Raw genomic sequence first — 24,363 nt, 5'->3', positions numbered from 1 at the left:
TATATATATATATATATATATATATATATATATATACTAGCTTATTGACAGCCATTGTCCTCATTTAAATGTAACCAAATGTCAACATCAGGCAAATGTTCCACGGCTACTCAGAAAATGATTCAATTCTTGCAAATCAAAATGCCAGTTTTCATTCACTTCTGTGGGAGGAATAGAGCTACCTTGCTTGACACCATGGACAGGTGTCTACCTCTGGAAAACACATGAAAACTGAGCAGAAATCCTGGCTGAAAGCAAGATACCCTGCCACAACCTGAGACCACAAGCACTTAAGCCTTGAGTTCCTCATGCAGTTGGACCCAGACCTTGTCTGGTGTACCAAGAGATGAAACTCACAACAGGCACTGCTGGGATTTGAACCCAGGATCTCCTGTTTACAAGACAGGTGCTTTCACCAGCTAAGCCACAGTGCCAATGGCCTGCGCGGCACCTTAGGCATGACCCAGCACTTTTAACCGAGACTCTCCTGGCCAAGACGTAATCTGATTGCAATGCTAATATTTCCTCCATCCGCATGCAAACCTCGCTGAGCTCGTAAGACGAGTACTCAACCAGCGATGCCATGCAAATGCTTTGATGTTTGTTTGCACATCCTAACTTTGATTTCGGCTTGATAAGATCCCAAAACGGGTGAAAATCCTTAAGAAAATGTCAAGTTTTAGATCTGTAAATGGCACACAAGCCACAGCAAACAAAAGGTTATGGCTGATCTCCAGCCATAGTCCTAACAAGCATATCACAACAGTCAGGGGGGAGGAATTAAAATCCACATGCCATGCACATCTAAAAGCAAGCAAGCGTTCATCAGATTGCTGCTGTGGACTTTGGCTCTTTGTCCCATAAGGATTGCGTGAATCAATGTCGTAACCTTTAGTTGAAGCTGGAGTTGAGCTGAGGGCTTGATTTGGGACAAATGGGCGGAAACATGTGGAAAACAATGATATTTCTTAAAATCAGCTGACAAGTCATTCAATCAAATATGGCACATAGGAAAGTGCATCTTGAACAGGGATTCCTGACCAAAGATTTCATTTTAGACATGGTGTGTGGATAAAAAGAAGGTAACAAGTTAGTGTCTCTGGCGGGGCATCGAACCCGCAACCTTTGAATAGCTCCACAGCTGAGTCCAGAAGTCCAACACGCTATCCATTGCATCACAGAGCCAACCAGGGTGTTTTTTTTCAGGCTCTCCAAGATTCATGGATGCTCGAGTTCATTGGGCAGATGCTTTTCTGTTGCTACTAATCAAATTCCACCAAATGCAAACAACTATGGCAGGTGCTGATCCCACAAGCTGTCAACAGCGTCCACAGAATGCCTTGATTTCACCATGGAATTTGCCACAGATCCCTGTCTGACTTGCAAAGTTATTCAACTCTGGCTGTAAGAAAGGCAAGAAAGGGATAGCTTTCGCACCAACAGATGATTGTTGCAGTAGACACTGCTTGGATAGCACTGTAGCATGGAGACCTCAACATATACACACTGGAGTAAGCGCTAGATAACATATTAAATAAGGTATCTCCTCATCACCCATAGATTAAACGTTTTGTGGTATAAGGTCCTACAAATCCGAGACATCATGTTACCACACGAATGACGATTTGGCAGCAGCATTATTCTGTTGCGTTTCTGTGAATGAGCCTCATACACTTGATTTGATGCTTGCAAAGGTCCCCAACAGCTGAATAATCGCAACCACAGGTCAAATTATATGTCAGAAGAAGGCAGCCAAACCAATGCACATGCAAGAAATTATCTGCTCTAGTCATCGTCCTAACAGACAAATGTTTAAAGGTGTGGTAAAAAGATATGCAGTCGCAATGTAGCTAATGACCGGATCATAATGTTGACAGCAGTTGTGCTAGGGATACACAAGATAGGACTCTAATCTTGGCTAATCAGAAAGCTTGTGCATTGTGTGACTTTAACCCATGAGCTGTTAACGGTCAGACATGAAGCAAAGATTTCATTTCCTCCACTGAAACCAGTCTGATCTGCATAGCAACAGAAGTGCCCCTCAAGAGGCATTGCTGGGATTTAAATGCTCCTGTTCACCTCTCCTGGGATCTCCTGTTTACTAGACGTCTCTGCACATGGTTGTGTTGTTGAGGCAAAGCACTGAGCTGAACTTCATTTTCACAGATACTGAAAAATTCTTTTGAGATGTTCCACCGCATGTTTGAATGCAGAAGTCAAGGAATCAGCTTCTGGATGATGATGGGGTATGAAAAGTTGTCTTGTTTATGATTTATAGGATTATTTCATCTTTCTCACTGTATTTTGCAGCATGTATGGTTGCAGAGGCTGCTCTCTAAACTGCTTTGCTGTTTTTCTAAGGTAAAACGTGAACGTGGTTCCTGTCTGAAGCCTAAAAATCCTGAACTTAAGCCAACCGATACACTTGCGTGTATTGGAAAGATCTAGCGCTTGCTTTGGGGAGGAGGTCAAGTCATGAAATCAGACGTGGCAAAAGTCTATTCAATCACGGGCCCACACTATGTAAGCACACGCGGTGTAGTCGTGGCCGAGTGGTTAAGGCGATGGACTAGAAATCCATTGGGAAGGTTCCAAGGGGCGCAGGTTCGAATCCTGCCGATTACGTCTGTTATATTGCGCAAGAAAGACATGTTGCAACTCATTGTGTTGTGGCTGTGATTTGTAACAAATTTCCTCATGCCCTTAAGAGTTGGTGATTTGCTGAAGACATAATGGTGACATCCTGCCCCCTTTTCATCCTCAATAGCTGCTGCTTTGGTGGAGAAATCCTGTCACCCCTTCCCAACGTTGATCTGTCTTCCAATGACAAGCTGCCTCATAGACATCCGATCGGTAATCCGTGCAAGACGTGACCTTTCTAGAGACCGCCGTGTCAGGATGGCCGAGCGGTCTAAGGCGCTGCGTTCAGGTCGCAGTCTCCCCTGGAGGCGTGGGTTCGAATCCCACTTCTGACAAGAGCCCCTTCTCTTTGTTGCATTTAGGAAATCATGTATGGATCTGCATCAATAACCTTGACCTCTCACAGCATAGCTTTGCTTGCTAGCGAAGAAGTTGGCACTTTTCTTCATCAAGCGCTTGCTTCTTCAATTTTTTGGACGATGTAGACATGGTTGTGTTGTTGAGGCAAAGCCCGGAGCAGGGTGCCAAAATCAAGGCTACAGGTTCTGAGCTGAACTTCCTTTTCACGCATGCTGAAAAATTCTTTTGAGATGTCCCAGCACATGTTTGATTGGTGAAGTCAAGTATTCAGCTTCTATTTGACAATTGGGTATGAAAAGTTATCATTGTTCATGATACATAGGTTCATTTTATCTTTCTGTCTGTATTTTGCAGCATTGCCCATAGATGGTTGGAGAGGTTGCTCTCTAAACTGCTTTCCTGTTTTGCTAAGGTAAAACGTCTACTCTGGATCAGACAAAGACATCCACATCGGATCGTAGTAGCTTTCAGCAACTTATCACTGTATGCTTTCTTAGAAAATGGGCACAAGCGAGCTTTCAGTAATGTAATTTTATGTATACATACACATATATTTATATATATTGAAGTGTAGTGTGTAGTGCAATCTTGGGCAATTGGGCCATGTACAATTTGCAATATAGCTAATGACCTACGGATACACAAGATCGGACTGTAAACTTGGCTAATCAGAAAGCTTGTGCATTGTGTGACCTTAACCCATTTAATGGTCAGACATAAAGCAAAGATTTCCTTTTTCCACAGAAACCAGTCTGACCTGCATAGCAACAGAGGTGCACAGTGAGAGGCACTGCTGGGATTCGAACCCAGGATCTCCTGTTTACTAGACAGGCACTTTAACCAACTAAGCCACAGCGCCACAACCAAACCTTAGCCTCTTGCATATACTCTCGCGTATCTGAGATGCTCCAGCACAGGAACTTGACTATCAAGCTAAGATTGTCTCCACTGGCATGCAGCATGATAGGACCATGAATGAAGTCCCACAGTGCTATACCATGCTTCACAGAGCACGCCAAAACTGCCAGTCATGGTGTTTCGACTCAGGTTGTTCCAAGTTCATTGCAGGCAAAGATCATGCCTGTTGCAGTAGATTTCAGGCTTGCAAAAATAAACAAATTTCAAACACACTGTATGTTATATATTTGCAACTGGCATACAGTTTACAGCAAAAAAAAAATAAAAAAAAAAAATATATATATATATATATATATATATATATATATATACTAGCTTATTGACAGCCATTGTCCTCATTTAAATGTAACCAAATGTCAACATCAGGCAAATGTTCCACGGCTACTCAGAAAATGATTCAATTCTTGCAAATCAAAATGCCAGTTTTCATTCACTTCTGTGGGAGGAATAGAGCTACCTTGCTTGACACCATGGACAGGTGTCTACCTCTGGAAAACACATGAAAACTGAGCAGAAATCCTGGCTGAAAGCAAGATACCCTGCCACAACCTGAGACCACAAGCACTTAAGCCTTGAGTTCCTCATGCAGTTGGACCCAGACCTTGTCTGGTGTACCAAGAGATGAAACTCACAACAGGCACTGCTGGGATTTGAACCCAGGATCTCCTGTTTACAAGACAGGTGCTTTCACCAGCTAAGCCACAGTGCCAATGGCCTGCGCGGCACCTTAGGCATGACCCAGCACTTTTAACCGAGACTCTCCTGGCCAAGACGTAATCTGATTGCAATGCTAATATTTCCTCCATCCGCATGCAAACCTCGCTGAGCTCGTAAGACGAGTACTCAACCAGCGATGCCATGCAAATGCTTTGATGTTTGTTTGCACATCCTAACTTTGATTTCGGCTTGATAAGATCCCAAAACGGGTGAAAATCCTTAAGAAAATGTCAAGTTTTAGATCTGTAAATGGCACACAAGCCACAGCAAACAAAAGGTTATGGCTGATCTCCAGCCATAGTCCTAACAAGCATATCACAACAGTCAGGGGGGAGGAATTAAAATCCACATGCCATGCACATCTAAAAGCAAGCAAGCGTTCATCAGATTGCTGCTGTGGACTTTGGCTCTTTGTCCCATAAGGATTGCGTGAATCAATGTCGTAACCTTTTGTTGAAGCTGGAGTTGAGCTGAGGGCTTGATTTGGGACAAATGGGCGGAAACATGTGGAAAACAATGATATTTCTTAAAATCAGCTGACAAGTCATTCAATCAAATATGGCACATAGGAAAGTGCATCTTGAACAGGGATTCCTGACCAAAGATTTCATTTTAGACATGGTGTGTGGATAAAAAGAAGGTAACAAGTTAGTGTCTCTGGCGGGGCATCGAACCCGCAACCTTTGAATAGCTCCACAGCTGAGTCCAGAAGTCCAACACGCTATCCATTGCATCACAGAGCCAACCAGGGTGTTTTTTTTTCAGGCTCTCCAAGATTCATGGATGCTCGAGTTCATTGGGCAGATGCTTTTCTGTTGCTACTAATCAAATTCCACCAAATGCAAACAACTATGGCAGGTGCTGATCCCACAAGCTGTCAACAGCGTCCACAGAATGCCTTGATTTCACCATGGAATTTGCCACAGATCCCTGTCTGACTTGCAAAGTTATTCAACTCTGGCTGTAAGAAAGGCAAGAAAGGGATAGCTTTCGCACCAACAGATGATTGTTGCAGTAGACACTGCTTGGATAGCACTGTAGCATGGAGACCTCAACATATACACACTGGAGTAAGCGCTAGATAACATATTAAATAAGGTATCTCCTCATCACCCATAGATTAAACGTTTTGTGGTATAAGGTCCTACAAATCCGAGACATCATGTTACCACACGAATGACGATTTGGCAGCAGCATTATTCTGTTGCGTTTCTGTGAATGAGCCTCATACACTTGATTTGATGCTTGCAAAGGTCCCCAACAGCTGAATAATCGCAACCACAGGTCAAATTATATGTCAGAAGAAGGCAGCCAAACCAATGCACATGCAAGAAATTATCTGCTCTAGTCATCGTCCTAACAGACAAATGTTTAAAGGTGTGGTAAAAAGATATGCAGTCGCAATGTAGCTAATGACCGGATCATAATGTTGACAGCAGTTGTGCTAGGGATACACAAGATAGGACTCTAATCTTGGCTAATCAGAAAGCTTGTGCATTGTGTGACTTTAACCCATGAGCTGTTAACGGTCAGACATGAAGCAAAGATTTCATTTCCTCCACTGAAACCAGTCTGATCTGCATAGCAACAGAAGTGCCCCTCAAGAGGCATTGCTGGGATTTAAATGCTCCTGTTCACCTCTCCTGGGATCTCCTGTTTACTAGACGTCTCTGCACATGGTTGTGTTGTTGAGGCAAAGCACTGAGCTGAACTTCATTTTCACAGATACTGAAAAATTCTTTTGAGATGTTCCACCGCATGTTTGAATGCAGAAGTCAAGGAATCAGCTTCTGGATGATGATGGGGTATGAAAAGTTGTCTTGTTTATGATTTATAGGATTATTTCATCTTTCTCACTGTATTTTGCAGCATGTATGGTTGCAGAGGCTGCTCTCTAAACTGCTTTGCTGTTTTTCTAAGGTAAAACGTGAACGTGGTTCCTGTCTGAAGCCTAAAAATCCTGAACTTAAGCCAACCGATACACTTGCGTGTATTGGAAAGATCTAGCGCTTGCTTTGGGGAGGAGGTCAAGTCATGAAATCAGACGTGGCAAAAGTCTATTCAATCACGGGCCCACACTATGTAAGCACACGCGGTGTAGTCGTGGCCGAGTGGTTAAGGCGATGGACTAGAAATCCATTGGGGTCTCCCGGCGCAGGTTCGAATCCTGCCGATTACGTCTGTTATATTGCGCAAGAAAGACATGTTGCAACTCATTGTGTTGTGGCTGTGATTTGTAACAAATTTCCTCATGCCCTTAAGAGTTGGTGATTTGCTGAAGACATAATGGTGACATCCTGCCCCCTTTTCATCCTCAATAGCTGCTGCTTTGGTGGAGAAATCCTGTCACCCCTTCCCAACGTTGATCTGTCTTCCAATGACAAGCTGCCTCATAGACATCCGATCGGTAATCCGTGCAAGACGTGACCTTTCTAGAGACCGCCGTGTCAGGATGGCCGAGCGGTCTAAGGCGCTGCGTTCAGGTCGCAGTCTCCCCTGGAGGCGTGGGTTCGAATCCCACTTCTGACAAGAGCCCCTTCTCTTTGTTGCATTTAGGAAATCATGTATGGATCTGCATCAATAACCTTGACCTCTCACAGCATAGCTTTGCTTGCTAGCGAAGAAGTTGGCACTTTTCTTCATCAAGCGCTTGCTTCTTCAATTTTTTGGACGATGTAGACATGGTTGTGTTGTTGAGGCAAAGCCCGGAGCAGGGTGCCAAAATCAAGGCTACAGGTTCTGAGCTGAACTTCCTTTTCACGCATGCTGAAAAATTCTTTTGAGATGTCCCAGCACATGTTTGATTGGTGAAGTCAAGTATTCAGCTTCTATTTGACAATTGGGTATGAAAAGTTATCATTGTTCATGATACATAGGTTCATTTTATCTTTCTGTCTGTATTTTGCAGCATTGCCCATAGATGGTTGGAGAGGTTGCTCTCTAAACTGCTTTCCTGTTTTGCTAAGGTAAAACGTCTACTCTGGATCAGACAAAGACATCCACATCGGATCGTAGTAGCTTTCAGCAACTTATCACTGTATGCTTTCTTAGAAAATGGGCACAAGCGAGCTTTCAGTAATGTAATTTTATGTATACATACACATATATTTATATATATTGAAGTGTAGTGTGTAGTGCAATCTTGGGCAATTGGGCCATGTACAATTTGCAATATAGCTAATGACCTACGGATACACAAGATCGGACTGTAAACTTGGCTAATCAGAAAGCTTGTGCATTGTGTGACCTTAACCCATTTACAGTGGTGTGAAAAACTATTTGCCCCCTTCCTGATTTCTTATTCTTTTGCATGTTTGTCACACTTAAATGTTTCTGCTCATCAAAAACCGTTAACTATTAGTCAAAGATAACATAATTGAACACAAAATGCAGTTTTTAAATGAAGATTATGTTATTAAGGGAGAAAAAATACTCCAAATCTACATGGCCCTGTGTGAAAAAGTAATTGCCCCCCCTTGTTAAAAAATAACTTAACTGTGGTTTATCACAGTTAAAAGTTCAATTTCTGTAGTCACCCCCAGGCCTGATTACTGCCACACCTGTTTCAATCAAAAAATCACTTAAATAGGAGCTACCTGACACAGAGAAGTAGACCAAAAGCACCTCAAAAGCTAGACATTATGCCAAGATCCAAAGAAATTCAGAAAAAAATGAGAACAAAAGTAATTGAGATCTATCAGGCTGGTAAAGGTTATAAAGCCATTTCCAAAGCCTTGGGACTCCAGCGAACCACAGTGAGAGCCATCATCCACAAATGGCAAAAACATGGAACAGTGGTGAACCTTCCCAGGAGTGGCCAGCCGACCAAAATTACCCCAAGAGCGCAGAGACAACTCATCCGAGAGGCCACAAAAGACCCCAGGACAACAACTAAAGAACTGCAGGCCTCACTTGCCTCAATTAAGGTCAGTGTTCACGACTCCACCAAAAGAAAGAGACTGGGCAAAAACAGCCTGCATGGCAGATTTCCAAGGCGCAAACCACTTAAGCAAAAAGAACATCAAGGCTCGTCTCAATTTTGCTAAAAAACATCTCAATGATTGCCAAGACTTTTGGGAAAATACCTTGTGGACCGACGAGACAAAAGTTGAACTTTTTGGAAGGTGCGTGTCCCGTTACATCTGGCGTAAAAGTAACACAGCATTTCAGAAAAAGAACACCATACCAACAGTAAAATATGGGGGTGGTAGTGTGATGGTCTGGGGTTGTTTTGCTGCTTCAGGATCTGGAAGGCTTGCTGTGATAGATGGAACCAAGAATTCTACTGTCTACCAAAAAATCCTGAAGGAGAATGTCCGGCCATCTGTTCGTCAACTCAAGCTGAAGCGATCTTGGGTGCTGCAGCAGGACAATGACCCAAAACACACCAGCAAATCCACCTCTGAATGGCTGAAGAAAAACAAAATGAAGACTTTGGAGTGGCCCAGTCAAAGTCTAGCCTGAATTCTATTGAGATGTTGTGGCATGACCTTAAAAAGGCGGTTCATGCTAGAAAACTCTCAAATAAAGCTGAATTACAACAATTCTGCAAAGATGAGTGGGCCAAAATTCCTCCAGAGCGCTGTAAAAGACTCGTTGCAAGTTATCGCAAACACTTGATTGCAGTTATTGCTGCTAAGGGTGGCCCAACCAGTTATTAGGTTCAGGGGGCAATTACTTTTTCACACAGGGCCATGTAAGTTTGGATTTTTTTTCTCCCTAAATAATAAAAACCATCATTTAAAAACTGCATTTTGTGTTTACTTGTGTTATCTTTGACTAATAGTTAAATGTGTTTGATGATCAGAAACATTTAAGTGTGACAAACATGCAAAAGAATAAGAAATCAGGAAGGGGGCAAATAGTTTTTCACACCACTGTAATGGTCAGACATAAAGCAAAGATTTCCTTTTTCCACAGAAACCAGTCTGACCTGCATAGCAACAGAGGTGCACAGTGAGAGGCACTGCTGGGATTTGAACCCAGGATCTCCTGTTTACTAGACAGGCACTTTAACCAACTAAGCCACAGCGCCACAACCAAACCTTAGCCTCTTGCATATACTCTCGCGTATCTGAGATGCTCCAGCACAGGAACTTGACTATCAAGCTAAGATTGTCTCCACTGGCATGCAGCATGATAGGACCATGAATGAAGTCCCACAGTGCTATACCATGCTTCACAGAGCACGCCAAAACTGCCAGTCATGGTGTTTCGACTCAGGTTGTTCCAAGTTCATTGCAGGCAAAGATCATGCCTGTTGCAGTAGATTTCAGGCTTGCAAAAATAAACAAATTTCAAACACACTGTATGTTATATATTTGCAACTGGCATACAGTTTACAGCAAAAAAAAAAAAAAAAATATATATATATATATATATATATATATATATACTAGCTTATTGACAGCCATTGTCCTCATTTAAATGTAACCAAATGTCAACATCAGGCAAATGTTCCACGGCTACTCAGAAAATGATTCAATTCTTGCAAATCAAAATGCCAGTTTTCATTCACTTCTGTGGGAGGAATAGAGCTACCTTGCTTGACACCATGGACAGGTGTCTACCTCTGGAAAACACATGAAAACTGAGCAGAAATCCTGGCTGAAAGCAAGATACCCTGCCACAACCTGAGACCACAAGCACTTAAGCCTTGAGCTCCTCATGCAGTTGGACCCAGACCTTGTCTGGTGTACCAAGAGATGAAACTCACAACAGGCACTGCTGGGATTTGAACCCAGGATCTCCTGTTTACAAGACAGGTGCTTTCACCAGCTAAGCCACAGTGCCAATGGCCTGCGCGGCACCTTAGGCATGACCCAGCACTTTTAACCGAGACTCTCCTGGCCAAGACGTAATCTGATTGCAATGCTAATATTTCCTCCATCCGCATGCAAACCTCGCTGAGCTCGTAAGACGAGTACTCAACCAGCGATGCCATGCAAATGCTTTGATGTTTGTTTGCACATCCTAACTTTGATTTCGGCTTGATAAGATCCCAAAACGGGTGAAAATCCTTAAGAAAATGTCAAGTTTTAGATCTGTAAATGGCACACAAGCCACAGCAAACAAAAGGTTATGGCTGATCTCCAGCCATAGTCCTAACAAGCATATCACAACAGTCAGGGGGGAGGAATTAAAATCCACATGCCATGCACATCTAAAAGCAAGCAAGCGTTCATCAGATTGCTGCTGTGGACTTTGGCTCTTTGTCCCATAAGGATTGCGTGAATCAATGTCGTAACCTTTTGTTGAAGCTGGAGTTGAGCTGAGGGCTTGATTTGGGACAAATGGGCGGAAACATGTGGAAAACAATGATATTTCTTAAAATCAGCTGACAAGTCATTCAATCAAATATGGCACATAGGAAAGTGCATCTTGAACAGGGATTCCTGACCAAAGATTTCATTTTAGACATGGTGTGTGGATAAAAAGAAGGTAACAAGTTAGTGTCTCTGGCGGGGCATCGAACCCGCAACCTTTGAATAGCTCCACAGCTGAGTCCAGAAGTCCAACACGCTATCCATTGCATCACAGAGCCAACCAGGGTGTTTTTTTTCAGGCTCTCCAAGATTCATGGATGCTCGAGTTCATTGGGCAGATGCTTTTCTGTTGCTACTAATCAAATTCCACCAAATGCAAACAACTATGGCAGGTGCTGATCCCACAAGCTGTCAACAGCGTCCACAGAATGCCTTGATTTCACCATGGAATTTGCCACAGATCCCTGTCTGACTTGCAAAGTTATTCAACTCTGGCTGTAAGAAAGGCAAGAAAGGGATAGCTTTCGCACCAACAGATGATTGTTGCAGTAGACACTGCTTGGATAGCACTGTAGCATGGAGACCTCAACATATACACACTGGAGTAAGCGCTAGATAACATATTAAATAAGGTATCTCCTCATCACCCATAGATTAAACGTTTTGTGGTATAAGGTCCTACAAATCCGAGACATCATGTTACCACACGAATGACGATTTGGCAGCAGCATTATTCTGTTGCGTTTCTGTGAATGAGCCTCATACACTTGATTTGATGCTTGCAAAGGTCCCCAACAGCTGAATAATCGCAACCACAGGTCAAATTATATGTCAGAAGAAGGCAGCCAAACCAATGCAAATGCAAGAAATTATCTGCTCTAGTCATCGTCCTAACAGACAAATGTTTAAAGGTGTGGTAAAAAGATATGCAGTCGCAATGTAGCTAATGACCGGATCATAATGTTGACAGCAGTTGTGCTAGGGATACACAAGATAGGACTCTAATCTTGGCTAATCAGAAAGCTTGTGCATTGTGTGACTTTAACCCATGAGCTGTTAACGGTCAGACATGAAGCAAAGATTTCATTTCCTCCACTGAAACCAGTCTGATCTGCATAGCAACAGAAGTGCCCCTCAAGAGGCATTGCTGGGATTTAAATGCTCCTGTTCACCTCTCCTGGGATCTCCTGTTTACTAGACGTCTCTGCACATGGTTGTGTTGTTGAGGCAAAGCACTGAGCTGAACTTCATTTTCACAGATACTGAAAAATTCTTTTGAGATGTTCCACCGCATGTTTGAATGCAGAAGTCAAGGAATCAGCTTCTGGATGATGATGGGGTATGAAAAGTTGTCTTGTTTATGATTTATAGGATTATTTCATCTTTCTCACTGTATTTTGCAGCATGTATGGTTGCAGAGGCTGCTCTCTAAACTGCTTTGCTGTTTTTCTAAGGTAAAACGTGAACGTGGTTCCTGTCTGAAGCCTAAAAATCCTGAACTTAAGCCAACCGATACACTTGCGTGTATTGGAAAGATCTAGCGCTTGCTTTGGGGAGGAGGTCAAGTCATGAAATCAGACGTGGCAAAAGTCTATTCAATCACGGGCCCACACTATGTAAGCACACGCGGTGTAGTCGTGGCCAAGTGGTTAAGGCAATGGACTAGAAATCCATTGGGGTCTCCCCGCGCAGGTTCGAATCCTGCCGATTACGTCTGTTATATTGCGCAAGAAAGACATGTTGCAACTCATTGTGTTGTGGCTGTGATTTGTAACAAATTTCCTCATGCCCTTAAGAGTTGGTGATTTGCTGAAGACATAATGGTGACATCCTGCCCCCTTTTCATCCTCAATAGCTGCTGCTTTGGTGGAGAAATCCTGTCACCCCTTCCCAACGTTGATCTGTCTTCCAATGACAAGCTGCCTCATAGACATCCGATCGGTAATCCGTGCAAGACGTGACCTTTCTAGAGACCGCCGTGTCAGGATGGCCGAGCGGTCTAAGGCGCTGCGTTCAGGTCGCAGTCTCCCCTGGAGGCGTGGGTTCGAATCCCACTTCTGACAAGAGCCCCTTCTCTTTGTTGCATTTAGGAAATCATGTATGGATTTGCATCAATAACCTTGACCTCTCACAGCATAGCTTTGCTTGCTAGCGAAGAAGTTGGCACTTTTCTTCATCAAGCGCTTGCTTCTTCAATTTTTTGGACGATGTAGACATGGTTGTGTTGTTGAGGCAAAGCCCGGAGCAGGGTGCCAAAATCAAGGCTACAGGTTCTGAGCTGAACTTCCTTTTCACGCATGCTGAAAAATTCTTTTGAGATGTCCCAGCACATGTTTGATTGGTGAAGTCAAGGAATCAGCTTCTATTTGACAATTGGGTATGAAAAGTTATCATTGTTCATGATACATAGGTTCATTTCATCTTTCTGTCTGTATTTTGCAGCATTGCCCATAGATGGTTGGAGAGGTTGCTCTCTAAACTGCTTTCCTGTTTTGCTAAGGTAAAACGTCTACTCTGGATCAGACAAAGACATCCACATCGGATCGTAGTAGCTTTCAGCAACTTATCACTGTATGCTTTCTTAGAAAATGGGCACAAGCGAGCTTTCAGTAATGTAATTTTATGTATACATACACATATATTTATATATATTGAAGTGCAGTGTGTAGTGCAATCTTGGGCAATTGGGCCATGTACAATTTGCAATATAGCTAATGACCTATGGATACACAAGATCGGACTGTAAACTTGGCTAATCAGAAAGCTTGTGCATTGTGTGACCTTAACCCATTTAATGGTCAGACATAAAGCAAAGATTTCCTTTTTCCACAGAAACCAGTCTGACCTGCATAGCAACAGAGGTGCACAGTGAGAGGCACTGCTGGGATTCGAACCCAGGATCTCCTGTTTACTAGACAGGCACTTTAACCAACTAAGCCACAGCGCCACAACCAAACCTTAGCCTCTTGCATATACTCTCGCGTATCTGAGATGCTCCAGCACAGGAACTTGACTATCAAGCTAAGATTGTCTCCACTGGCATGCAGCATGATAGGACCATGAATGAAGTCCCACAGTGCTATACCATGCTTCACAGAGCACGCCAAAACTGCCAGTCATGGTGTTTCGACTCAGGTTGTTCAAAGTTCATTGCAGGCAAAGATCATGCCTGTTGCAGTAGATTTCAGGCTTGCAAAAATAAACAAATTTCAAACACACTGTATGTTATATATTTGCAACTGGCATACAGTTTACAGCAAAAAAAAAAAAAAAAAAAAAAAAAAAAAAAAAAAAAAAATATATATATATATATATATATATATATATACTAGCTTATTGACAGCCATTGTCCTCATTTAAATGTAACCAAATGTCAACATCAGGCAAATGTTCCACGGCTACTCAGAAAATGATTCAATTCTTGCAAATCAAAATGCCAGTTTTCATTCACTTCTGTGGGAGGAATAGAGCTACCTTGCTTGACACCATGGACAGGTGTCTACCTCTGGAAAACACATGAAAACTGAGCAGAAATCCTGGCTGAAAGCAAGATACCCTGCCACAACCTGAGACCACAAGCACTTAAGCCTTGAGTTCCTCATGCAGTTGGACCCAGACCTTGTCTGGTGTACCAAGAGATGAAACTCACAACAGGCACTGCTGGGATTTGAACCCAGGATCTCCTGTTTACAAGACAGGTGCTTTCACCAGCTAAGCCACAGTGCCAATAGCCTGCGCGGCACCTTAGGCATGACCCAGCACTTTTAACCGAGACTCTCCTGGCCAAGACGTAATCTGATTGCAATGCTAATATTTCCTCCATCCGCATGCAAACCTCGCTGAGCTCGTAAGACGAGTACTCAACCAGCGATGCCATGCAAATGCTTTGATGTTTGTTTGCACATCCTCACTTTGATTTCGGCTTGATAAGATCCCAAAACGGGTGAAAATCCTTAAGAAAATGTCAAGTTTTAGATCTGTAAATGGCACACAAGCCACAGCAAACAAAAGGTTATGGCTGATCTCCAGCCATAGTCCTAACAAGCATATCACAACAGTCATGGGGGAGGAATTAAAATCCACATGCCATGCACATCTAAAAGCAAGCAAGCGTTCATCAGATTGCTGCTGTGGACTTTGGCTCTTTGTCCCATAAGGATTGCGTGAATCAATGTCGTAACCTTTTGTTGAAGCTGGAGTTGAGCTGAGGGCTTGATTTGGGACAAATGGGCGGAAACATGTGGAAAACAATGATATTTCTTAAAATCAGCTGACAAGTCATTCAATCAAATATGGCACATAGGAAAGTGCATCTTGAACAGGGATTCCTGACCAAAGATTTCATTTTAGACATGGTGTGTGGATAAAAAGAAGGTAACAAGTTAGTGTCTCTGGCGGGGCATCGAACCCGCAACCTTTGAATAGCTCCACAGCTGAGTCCAGAAGTCCAACACGCTATCCATTGCATCACAGAGCCAACCAGGGTGTTTTTTTTCAGGCTCTCCAAGATTCATGGATGCTCGAGTTCATTGGGCAGATGCTTTTCTGTTGCTACTAATCAAATTCCACCAAATGCAAACAACTATGGCAGGTGCTGATCCCACAAGCTGTCAACAGCGTCCACAGAATGCCTTGATTTCACCATGGAATTTGCCACAGATCCCTGTCTGACTTGCAAAGTTATTCAACTCTGGCTGTAAGAAAGGCAAGAAAGGGATAGCTTTCGCACCAACAGATGATTGTTGCAGTAGACACTGCTTGGATAGCACTGTAGCATGGAGACCTCAACATATACACACTGGAGTAAGCGCTAGATAACATATTAAATAAGGTATCTCCTCATCACCCATAGATTAAACGTTTTGTGGTATAAGGTCCTACAAATCCGAGACATCATGTTACCACACGAATGACGATTTGGCAGCAGCATTATTCTGTTGCGTTTCTGTGAATGAGCCTCATACACTTGATTTGATGCTTGCAAAGGTCCCCAACAGCTTAATAATCGCAACCACAGGTCAAATTATATGTCAGAAGAAGGCAGCCAAACCAATGCAAATGCAAGAAATTATCTGCTCTAGTCATCGTCCTAACAGACAAATGTTTAAAGGTGTGGTAAAAAGATATGCAGTCGCAATGTAGCTAATGACCGGATCATAATGTTGACAGCAGTTGTGCTAGGGATACACAAGATAGGACTCTAATCTTGGCTAATCAGAAAGCTTGTGCATTGTGTGACTTTAACCCATGAGCTGTTAACGGTCAGACATGAAGCAAAGATTTCATTTCCTCCACTGAAACCAGTCTGATCTGCATAGCAACAGAAGTGCCCCTCAAGAGGCATTGCTGGGATTTAAATGCTCCTGTTCACCTCTCCTGGGATCTCCTGTTTACTAGACGTCTCTGCACATGGTTGTGTTGTTGAGGCAAAGCACTGAGCTGAACTTCATTTTCACAGATACTGAAAAATTCTTTTGAGATGTTCCACCGCATGTTTGAATGCAGAAGTCAAGGAATCAGCTTCTGGATGATGATGGGGTATGAAAAGTTGTCTTGTTTATGATTTATAGGATTATTTCATCTTTCTCACTGTATTTTGCAGCATGTATGGTTGCAGAGGCTGCTCTCTAAACTGCTTTGCTGTTTTTCTAAGGTAAAACGTGAATGTGGTTCCTGTCTGAAGCCTAAAAATCCTGAACTTAAGCCAACCGATACACTTGCGTGTATTGGAAAGATCTAGCGCTTGCTTTGGGGAGGAGGTCAAGTCATGAAATCAGACGTGGCAAAAGTCTATTCAATCACGGGCCCACACTATGTAAGCACACGCGGTGTAGTCGTGGCCGAGTGGTTAAGGCGATGGACTAGAAATCCATTGGGGTCTCCCCGCGCAGGTTCGAATCCTGCCGATTACGTCTGTTATATTGCGCAAGAAAGACATGTTGCAACTCATTGTGTTGTGGCTGTGATTTGTAACAAATTTCCTCATGCCCTTAAGAGTTGGTGATTTGCTGAAGACATAATGGTGACATCCTGCCCCCTTTTCATCCTCAATAGCTGCTGCTTTGGTGGAGAAATCCTGTCACCCCTTCCCAACGTTGATCTGTCTTCCAATGACAAGCTGCCTCATAGACATCCGATCGGTAATCCGTGCAAGACGTGACCTTTCTAGAGACAGCCGTGTCAGGATGGCCGAGCGGTCTAAGGCGCTGCGTTCAGGTCGCAGTCTCCCCTGGAGGCGTGGGTTTGAATCCCACTTCTGACAAGAGCCCCTTCTCTTTGTTGCATTTAGGAAATCATGTATGGATCTGCATCAATAACCTTGACCTCTCACAGCATAGCTTTGCTTGCTAGCGAAGAAGTTGGCACTTTTCTTCATCAAGCGCTTGCTTCTTCAATTTTTTGGACGATGTAGACATGGTTGTGTTGTTGAGGCAAAGCCCGGAGCAGGGTGCCAAAATCAAGGCTACAGGTTCTGAGCTGAACTTCCTTTTCACGCATGCTGAAAAATTCTTTTGAGATGTCCCAGCACATGTTTGATTGGTGAAGTCAAGGAATCAGCTTCTATTTGACAATTGGGTATGAAAAGTTATCATTGTTCATGATACATAGGTTCATTTCATCTTTCTGTCTGTATTTTGCAGCATTGCCCATAGATGGTTGGAGAGGTTGCTCTCTAAACTGCTTTCCTGTTTTGCTAAGGTAAAACGTCTACTCTGGATCAGACAAAGACATCCACATCGGATCGTAGTAGCTTTCAGCAACTTATCACTGTATGCTTTCTTAGAAAATGGGCACAAGCGAGCTTTCAGTAATGTAATTTTATGTATACATACACATATATTTATATATATTGAAGTGCAGTGTGTAGTGCAATCTTGGGCAATTGGGCCATGTACAATTTGCAATATAGCTAATGACCTACGGATACACAAGATCGGACTGTAAACTTGGCTAATCAGAAAGCTTGTGCATTGTGTGACCTTAACCCATTTAATGGTCAGACATAAAGCAAAGATTTCCTTTTTCCACAGAAACCAGTCTGACCTGCATAGCAACAGAGGTGCACAGTGAGAGGCACTGCTGGGATTCGAACCCAGGATCTCCTGTTTACTAGACAGGCACTTTAACCAACTAAGCCACAGCGCCACAACCAAACCTTAGCCTCTTGCATATACTCTCGCGTATCTGAGATGCTCCAGCACAGGAACTTGACTATCAAGCTAAGATTGTCTCCACTGGCATGCAGCATGATAGGACCATGAATGAAGTCCCACAGTGCTATACCATGCTTCACAGAGCACGCCAAAACTGCCAGTCATGGTGTTTCGACTCAGGTTGTTCCAAGTTCATTGCAGGCAAAGATCATGCCTGTTGCAGTAGATTTCAGGCTTGCAAAAATAAACAAATTTCAAACACACTGTATGTTATATATTTGCAACTGGCATACAGTTTACAGCAAAAAAAAAAAAAAAAAAAAAAAAAAAAAAAAAATATATATATATATATACTAGCTTATTGACAGCCATTGTCCTCATTTAAATGTAACCAAATGTCAACATCAGGCAAATGTTCCACGGCTACTCAGAAAATGATTCAATTCTTGCAAATCAAAATGCCAGTTTTCATTCACTTCTGTGGGAGGAATAGAGCTACCTTGCTTGACACCATGGACAGGTGTCTACCTCTGGAAAACACATGAAAACTGAGCAGAAATCCTGGCTGAAAGCAAGATACCCTGCCACAACCTGAGACCACAAGCACTTAAGCCTTGAGTTCCTCATGCAGTTGGACCCAGACCTTGTCTGGTGTACCAAGAGATGAAACTCACAACAGGCACTGCTGGGATTTGAACCCAGGATCTCCTGTTTACAAGACAGGTGCTTTCACCAGCTAAGCCACAGTGCCAATGGCCTGCGCGGCACCTTAGGCATGACCCAGCACTTTTAACCGAGACTCTCCTGGCCAAGACGTAATCTGATTGCAATGCTAATATTTCCTCCATCCGCATGCAAACCTCGCTGAGCTCGTAAGACGAGTACTCAACCAGCGATGCCATGCAAATGCTTTGATGTTTGTTTGCACATCCTAACTTTGATTTCGGCTTGATAAGATCCCAAAACGGGTGAAAATCCTTAAGAAAATGTCAAGTTTTAGATCTGTAAATGGCACACAAGCCACAGCAAACAAAAGGTTATGGCTGATCTCCAGCCATAGTCCTAACAAGCATATCACAACAGTCAGGGGGGAGGAATTAAAATCCACATGCCATGCACATCTAAAAGCAAGCAAGCGTTCATCAGATTGCTGCTGTGGACTTTGGCTCTTTGTCCCATAAGGATTGCGTGAATCAATGTCGTAACCTTTTGTTGAAGCTGGAGTTGAGCTGAGGGCTTGATTTGGGACAAATGGGCGGAAACATGTGGAAAACAATGATATTTCTTAAAATCAGCTGACAAGTCATTCAATCAAATATGGCACATAGGAAAGTGCATCTTGAACAGGGATTCCTGACCAAAGATTTCATTTTAGACATGGTGTGTGGATAAAAAGAAGGTAACAAGTTAGTGTCTCTGGCGGGGCATCGAACCCGCAACCTTTGAATAGCTCCACAGCTGAGTCCAGAAGTCCAACACGCTATCCATTGCATCACAGAGCCAACCAGGGTGTTTTTTTTCAGGCTCTCCAAGATTCATGGATGCTCGAGTTCAATTCAATTCAATTCAATTTTATTTGTATAGCGCTTTTAGCAATTTTCATTGCCGCAAAGCAGCTTTACATAGTCAAAAGAATTATTTAAGTTTGTATGAAATGTGAATTTGTATGAATCAAAATGGTCAGTTTGTCCCTGGTGAGCAAGCCGAGGGCGACAGTGGCAAGGAAAAACTCCCTGAGATTGTAATAGGAAGAAACCTTGAGAGGAACCAGACTCAACAGGGAACCCATCCTCATTTGGGTGAAACAGAAAGAGTAAATGATCTGCATTTATACAGTGTGTAGGGTGGGAGGCAGTTCAGCTATAATAGCTGATGTTAATTGATGTTAATATGGAGTCCAGGTAGTTATTGAAGACCCAGGTAGACTTGTAAGAAGTTCCAGTCATGAACTATCGAACTGTCAAGTCCCCAGAGAAACAGTTGCCAACACCAGTCAAGGCCAGAACCATTTTCTAGGTGGAGAGAATCATTCCCAGACACCAGACGCATCCCAGAGAGACACACGGGGCATCCATGTGACGAGATCTTCAGCCAGAAGCGGGGCACCAGGATGGGTCAGACAGGTCCGGAGGGCAGAGGGAGTCTGGATCACTGGCAGCTCAGGAACGACATGTGTAGCTCGACAGAGAGAGAGAGAAAGAGTGAAAGGGGGGGACAGGAGGAGAGAGGAAAAAGAAAGAGGGGGGGAAAGAGAAGAAGAGGAGAGATGGCAGTTAGGTATGGTCACAGTCACACAATGTATAATGTGAATGTATATTAACTGTAGAGTGCAAGCAGAGACTCCGGCAGGACTAACTATGACAGCATAACTAAAAGGGAGAGCCAGAAGGAAACACAAACATGAGGGCTTCCTGACATGTAAAGCAAACAATCACCTCACCGTCAGCAAACCTGAGTGATCAATGAGAGTGAGGAAGACAGCATCCAAACATACCAGTTCACCATAATACTCTACGTCCATGAGTCCCCCAGATCTGCTCCTTTACCTATGGCAAATCTATTTATAAAAATGCTTGGCTAAATAAATAGGTTTTTAGCCTGGACTTAAACACTGAGACTGTGTCTGAGTCCCGAACACTATTTGGAAGACTATTCCATAACTTTGGGGCTTTATAAGAAAAAGCTCTGCCCCCAGCTGTATTTTTCATAATACGCGGTACTGACAAGCAGCCTGCATCCTTTGATCGAAGTAGGCGTGGCGGATCGTAAGACACTAGCATTTCGCTCAGGTACTGCGGCGCGAGACCATTTAATGCTTTATATGTCAAGAGTAGTATTTTAAAATCAATGCGAAATTTCACAGGGAGCCAATGGAGTGAAGATAAGATAGGGGTGATGTGCTCATATCTTCTGGTTCTGGTGAGGACTCTCGCTGCTGCATTCTGGACTAGCTGAAGCTTATTTATGCATCTAGCTGAACAACCAGACAGTAAGGCATTACAATAGTCCAACCTAGAGGTGATAAAAGCATGAACTAGTTTTTCTGCGTCGTTTGGCGACAATAAATTTCTTATTCTGGCAATATTTCTGAGGTGAAAGAATGCTATCCTGGTAATATTATCTACATGTGCTTCAAATGAAAGGCTGGAATCAATAATCACACCAAGGTCTTTCACTGTTGCATTTGATGGAACAGAAAGGCCATCTAAAGTTACGGTGTGATCTAAAATTTTACTCCTAGCTGTATGCGGTCCTATGACTAGAACTTCTGTCTTATCCAGATTTAGCAGAAGGAAGTTAATTAGCATCCAATTTCTTATGTCCTGCACACATTGCTCAATTTTAGTAAGCTGTTTTTTCTCATCAGGTTTTGCTGAGACATATAACTGTGTATCGTCAGCATAACAATGAAAACTAATACCATGCTTACGGATTATGTTGCCCAGAGGAAGCATGTAAAGGGAAAAAAGCAGTGGACCTAAAACTGAACCCTGCGGAACGCCAAACTCCACTAGAGAACATGCAGAATAATCACCATTTAAGTCTACATACTGATAACGATGGGTCAGATAGGATCTGAGCCAGGAGAGGGCTGTACCCTTAATTCCCACTACATTTTCTAATCTGTGAAGAAGAATAGCGTGATCAACAGTGTCAAAAGCTGCACTGAGGTCAAGTAATACAAGCATAGTTACACAACCCTGATCAGAGGCCAATAGAATGTCATTTACTACTTTAACGAGCGCTGTCTCTGTACTGTGATGAGGCCTAAATCCTGACTGATACAGTTCATGTATGCCATTTCTATGTATATATGAGCATAGCTGCTCCGCTACTATCTTTTCCAGGATCTTAGAGATAAAGGGGAGGTTTGATATTGGTCTGTAACTGGACAGCTGACAGGGGTCGAGGTCAGGTTTCTTAATTATTGGTTTGATAACTGCTAATTTAAAAGATTTTGGAACATATCCAATGCTGAGTGAAGAATTAATTATTCTCAACAGGGGTTCTATTATTGCTGGTACTATCTGTTTAAGAAAATGTGTCGGTACAGGATCTAATATACAGGTTGATGAATTTGAAGAAGAGATGAGTGAAATTAGTTCATTCTCTTCAAGGGGAGTAAAGTATTCTAGGTTCTGGTCTGACATGGCTAGATTAACATCTGCATCAATTACATTGTTCGGTTTCAAAACCTCAATTTTATGCCTAATATTTACAATTTTATTATTAAAAAAGTTCATGAAGTCCTCACTATTGCATGATGTTGTTGTGGAGATTTCTGCAGTGGTCTTATTTCTGGTTAATTTGGCTACAGCATTAAATAAGAATCTAGGATTATTTTTGTTATTTTCTATAAGAGTGGAGAGATATGTTGATCTAGCTACACTAAGAGCTTTTCTATAGTTCAGGATGCTCTCCTTCCATGCTATTTGAAATACTAGTAATTTAGTTTGACGCCATTTACGTTCTAATTTCCGAGCGGTCTGTTTTAGAGTGCGCGTGTGATCGTTATACCAGGGAGCAAGTTTTTTATCTCTAATAATTTTTCTCTTAACTGGAGCTACATTATCTAGGGTATAGCGAAATGTCGACTCTAAATATTCAGTCGCCTGATCTAGTTCTGTGGGGTCAGACGGTGATCTAATTGTAGTTGGGAACTCTGGGAGATTACTGATAAAACTCTGTTTGGTAGTTGATGTGAATGTACGTTTTATACGGTAGCGCGGCGCTGTGTGTACATTATTATTGTGACACACTTGAATTGAGACAAGATAGTGATCTGAGATAACTTCAGATAGTGGTATTGTGAATAAATTTTTTATACTTAATCCAAATAATATTATTAAATCTAAAGTGTGACCTGCTTTATGAGTGGGTCCTACTACACACTGATTTACTCCTACCGAGTCCAGTATAGACATAAATGCAGTTCTCAGAGGGTCTTCTGGGTTTTCAAAATGAATATTAAAATCTCCAGCAATTAACATTTTGTCTACAGAAACGACTAGGTTTGAGAGGAAATCTGCAAATTCACTAAGAAATTGCGAGTACGGCCCTGGAGGTCTGTAAATGACAATTAGCGGGATCGACTGAGCTGACTTAATATAGTTAAATACACTTATGTTACTATAAAGAATTTCAAATGAATTAAATTTGTGTCCGTGTTTTTGTACAATAGTCAAATTATCATTGTGAATAACTGCGACGCCTCCTCCTCTACCAGTTAACCGAGGCTGGTGTATGTAGCTGTATCCAGGAGGACTAGCTTCATTTAGAGCTACATACTCGTCCTGTTTAATCCAGGTTTCTGTTAAACAGAGTATATCAAACTCCTGATCTGTGATAATTTCATTAACTATAACTGCTTTAGATGCGAGAGATCTAATATTTAACAGTCCTAGCTTCAGATCAGAGGTGCCGGCTGCGCATTCAGTCTGATCCAAGTTTGTGGTCTTTATGTTAATTAAATTACTAAAACAGACTTTCTGAGTCTTTCTAAATTTGTTTTTAGCTCTGGGAACAGACACAGTCTCAATAGAGTGAACCCTGAGTGACGACTCTATGCAGCTAGCAGACGGTTGGGTTAGCCTGTCTGTCTGCTCCCTGGCCTGGGCTCTGGATTGTCACCGATTAACTAGGCCTTTTCTAAGACTATGAGCTATACTACAAGAAATGAGAGCAGCACCTTCCCGAGTGGGATGGACACCGTCCCGCCCTAACAGGCCAGCTTTGCCCTCAAAGGTCTTCCAATTATCAATAAAGCCCACGTTGTTTTCGGAGCACCACCTGGACATCCAGCGGTTCAGCGACCATAACCTGCTGTAAGTTATGTCACCACGTCTCATTGGGATGGGACCAGAGCATACTACTCCATCGGACATCGCCTTCGCTAATTTAAACACCTCTATAAAGTTATTCTTACTAACCTCTGACTGACGAAGGCGTATATCGTTAGCTCCAGCATGTACCACTATCTTGGAGAACCTGTGCTGTCCTAGAGCCCTAAGATTACCTGCTATGTCCGGTGCTCTGGCTCCCGGGATACACCTAACCACTGCCGCTGGCGCCCCTAAAGGTCTAGCTAATTTCACGTGTCTCATTATAGAGTCTCCTATAACCAGAGCTCTTTCAGGTTTCTCGGTGGGTGCATCACTGAGGAGAGCAAACCTGTTGGACACGTGAAGCGCAGAAGAGGTGTGCTCCGGTGGGCTAGCCTTAGCGTTAGCTTTGGCTGAACGAGTATGCCGCCGAGTCGTCACCCACTCGCCCCGCTGTGAGGGCTCTAATGCCGGAGTCGGGGGCTG

The 24,363-nt window shown here is 42.9% G+C and overlaps 1 protein-coding gene and 16 non-coding genes across 17 annotated transcripts in view; 9 read left to right on the top strand and 8 right to left on the bottom strand.

The window, feature by feature from the left end:
* Positions 1-24,363, top strand: part of LOC128524461 (nuclear factor 7, brain-like) — a 561,325-nt gene that overhangs the window by 201,702 nt on the left and 335,260 nt on the right. The window lies entirely within an intron of this gene.
* trnat-ugu (transfer RNA threonine (anticodon UGU)) lies at positions 361-434 on the bottom strand. The gene has a single exon. It is a non-coding gene; the product is annotated as a tRNA-Thr (tRNA).
* trnas-aga (transfer RNA serine (anticodon AGA)) lies at positions 2,539-2,625 on the top strand. The gene has a single exon. It is a non-coding gene; the product is annotated as a tRNA-Ser (tRNA).
* On the top strand, positions 2,893-2,975 carry trnal-cag (transfer RNA leucine (anticodon CAG)). Its single transcript has one exon. It is a non-coding gene; the product is annotated as a tRNA-Leu (tRNA).
* trnat-agu (transfer RNA threonine (anticodon AGU)) lies at positions 3,786-3,859 on the bottom strand. The gene has a single exon. It is a non-coding gene; the product is annotated as a tRNA-Thr (tRNA).
* On the bottom strand, positions 4,554-4,627 carry trnat-ugu (transfer RNA threonine (anticodon UGU)). The gene has a single exon. It is a non-coding gene; the product is annotated as a tRNA-Thr (tRNA).
* Positions 6,733-6,814, top strand: trnas-aga (transfer RNA serine (anticodon AGA)). The gene has a single exon. It is a non-coding gene; the product is annotated as a tRNA-Ser (tRNA).
* Positions 7,082-7,164, top strand: trnal-cag (transfer RNA leucine (anticodon CAG)). The gene has a single exon. It is a non-coding gene; the product is annotated as a tRNA-Leu (tRNA).
* On the bottom strand, positions 10,355-10,428 carry trnat-ugu (transfer RNA threonine (anticodon UGU)). The gene has a single exon. It is a non-coding gene; the product is annotated as a tRNA-Thr (tRNA).
* trnas-aga (transfer RNA serine (anticodon AGA)) lies at positions 12,533-12,614 on the top strand. The gene has a single exon. It is a non-coding gene; the product is annotated as a tRNA-Ser (tRNA).
* Positions 12,882-12,964, top strand: trnal-cag (transfer RNA leucine (anticodon CAG)). The gene has a single exon. It is a non-coding gene; the product is annotated as a tRNA-Leu (tRNA).
* Positions 13,775-13,848, bottom strand: trnat-agu (transfer RNA threonine (anticodon AGU)). The gene has a single exon. It is a non-coding gene; the product is annotated as a tRNA-Thr (tRNA).
* Positions 14,554-14,627, bottom strand: trnat-ugu (transfer RNA threonine (anticodon UGU)). The gene has a single exon. It is a non-coding gene; the product is annotated as a tRNA-Thr (tRNA).
* trnas-aga (transfer RNA serine (anticodon AGA)) lies at positions 16,732-16,813 on the top strand. Its single transcript has one exon. It is a non-coding gene; the product is annotated as a tRNA-Ser (tRNA).
* trnal-cag (transfer RNA leucine (anticodon CAG)) lies at positions 17,081-17,163 on the top strand. Its single transcript has one exon. It is a non-coding gene; the product is annotated as a tRNA-Leu (tRNA).
* Positions 17,974-18,047, bottom strand: trnat-agu (transfer RNA threonine (anticodon AGU)). The gene has a single exon. It is a non-coding gene; the product is annotated as a tRNA-Thr (tRNA).
* On the bottom strand, positions 18,733-18,806 carry trnat-ugu (transfer RNA threonine (anticodon UGU)). Its single transcript has one exon. It is a non-coding gene; the product is annotated as a tRNA-Thr (tRNA).

This window comes from Clarias gariepinus, chromosome 5 (assembly GCF_024256425.1).
Source record: "Clarias gariepinus isolate MV-2021 ecotype Netherlands chromosome 5, CGAR_prim_01v2, whole genome shotgun sequence".
In the NCBI taxonomy this organism is placed as follows: Eukaryota; Metazoa; Chordata; class Actinopteri; order Siluriformes; family Clariidae; genus Clarias; species Clarias gariepinus.
The sequence above is the reverse complement of the archived record's forward strand: the minus strand, read 5'-3'. Positions and strand labels throughout refer to the sequence as shown.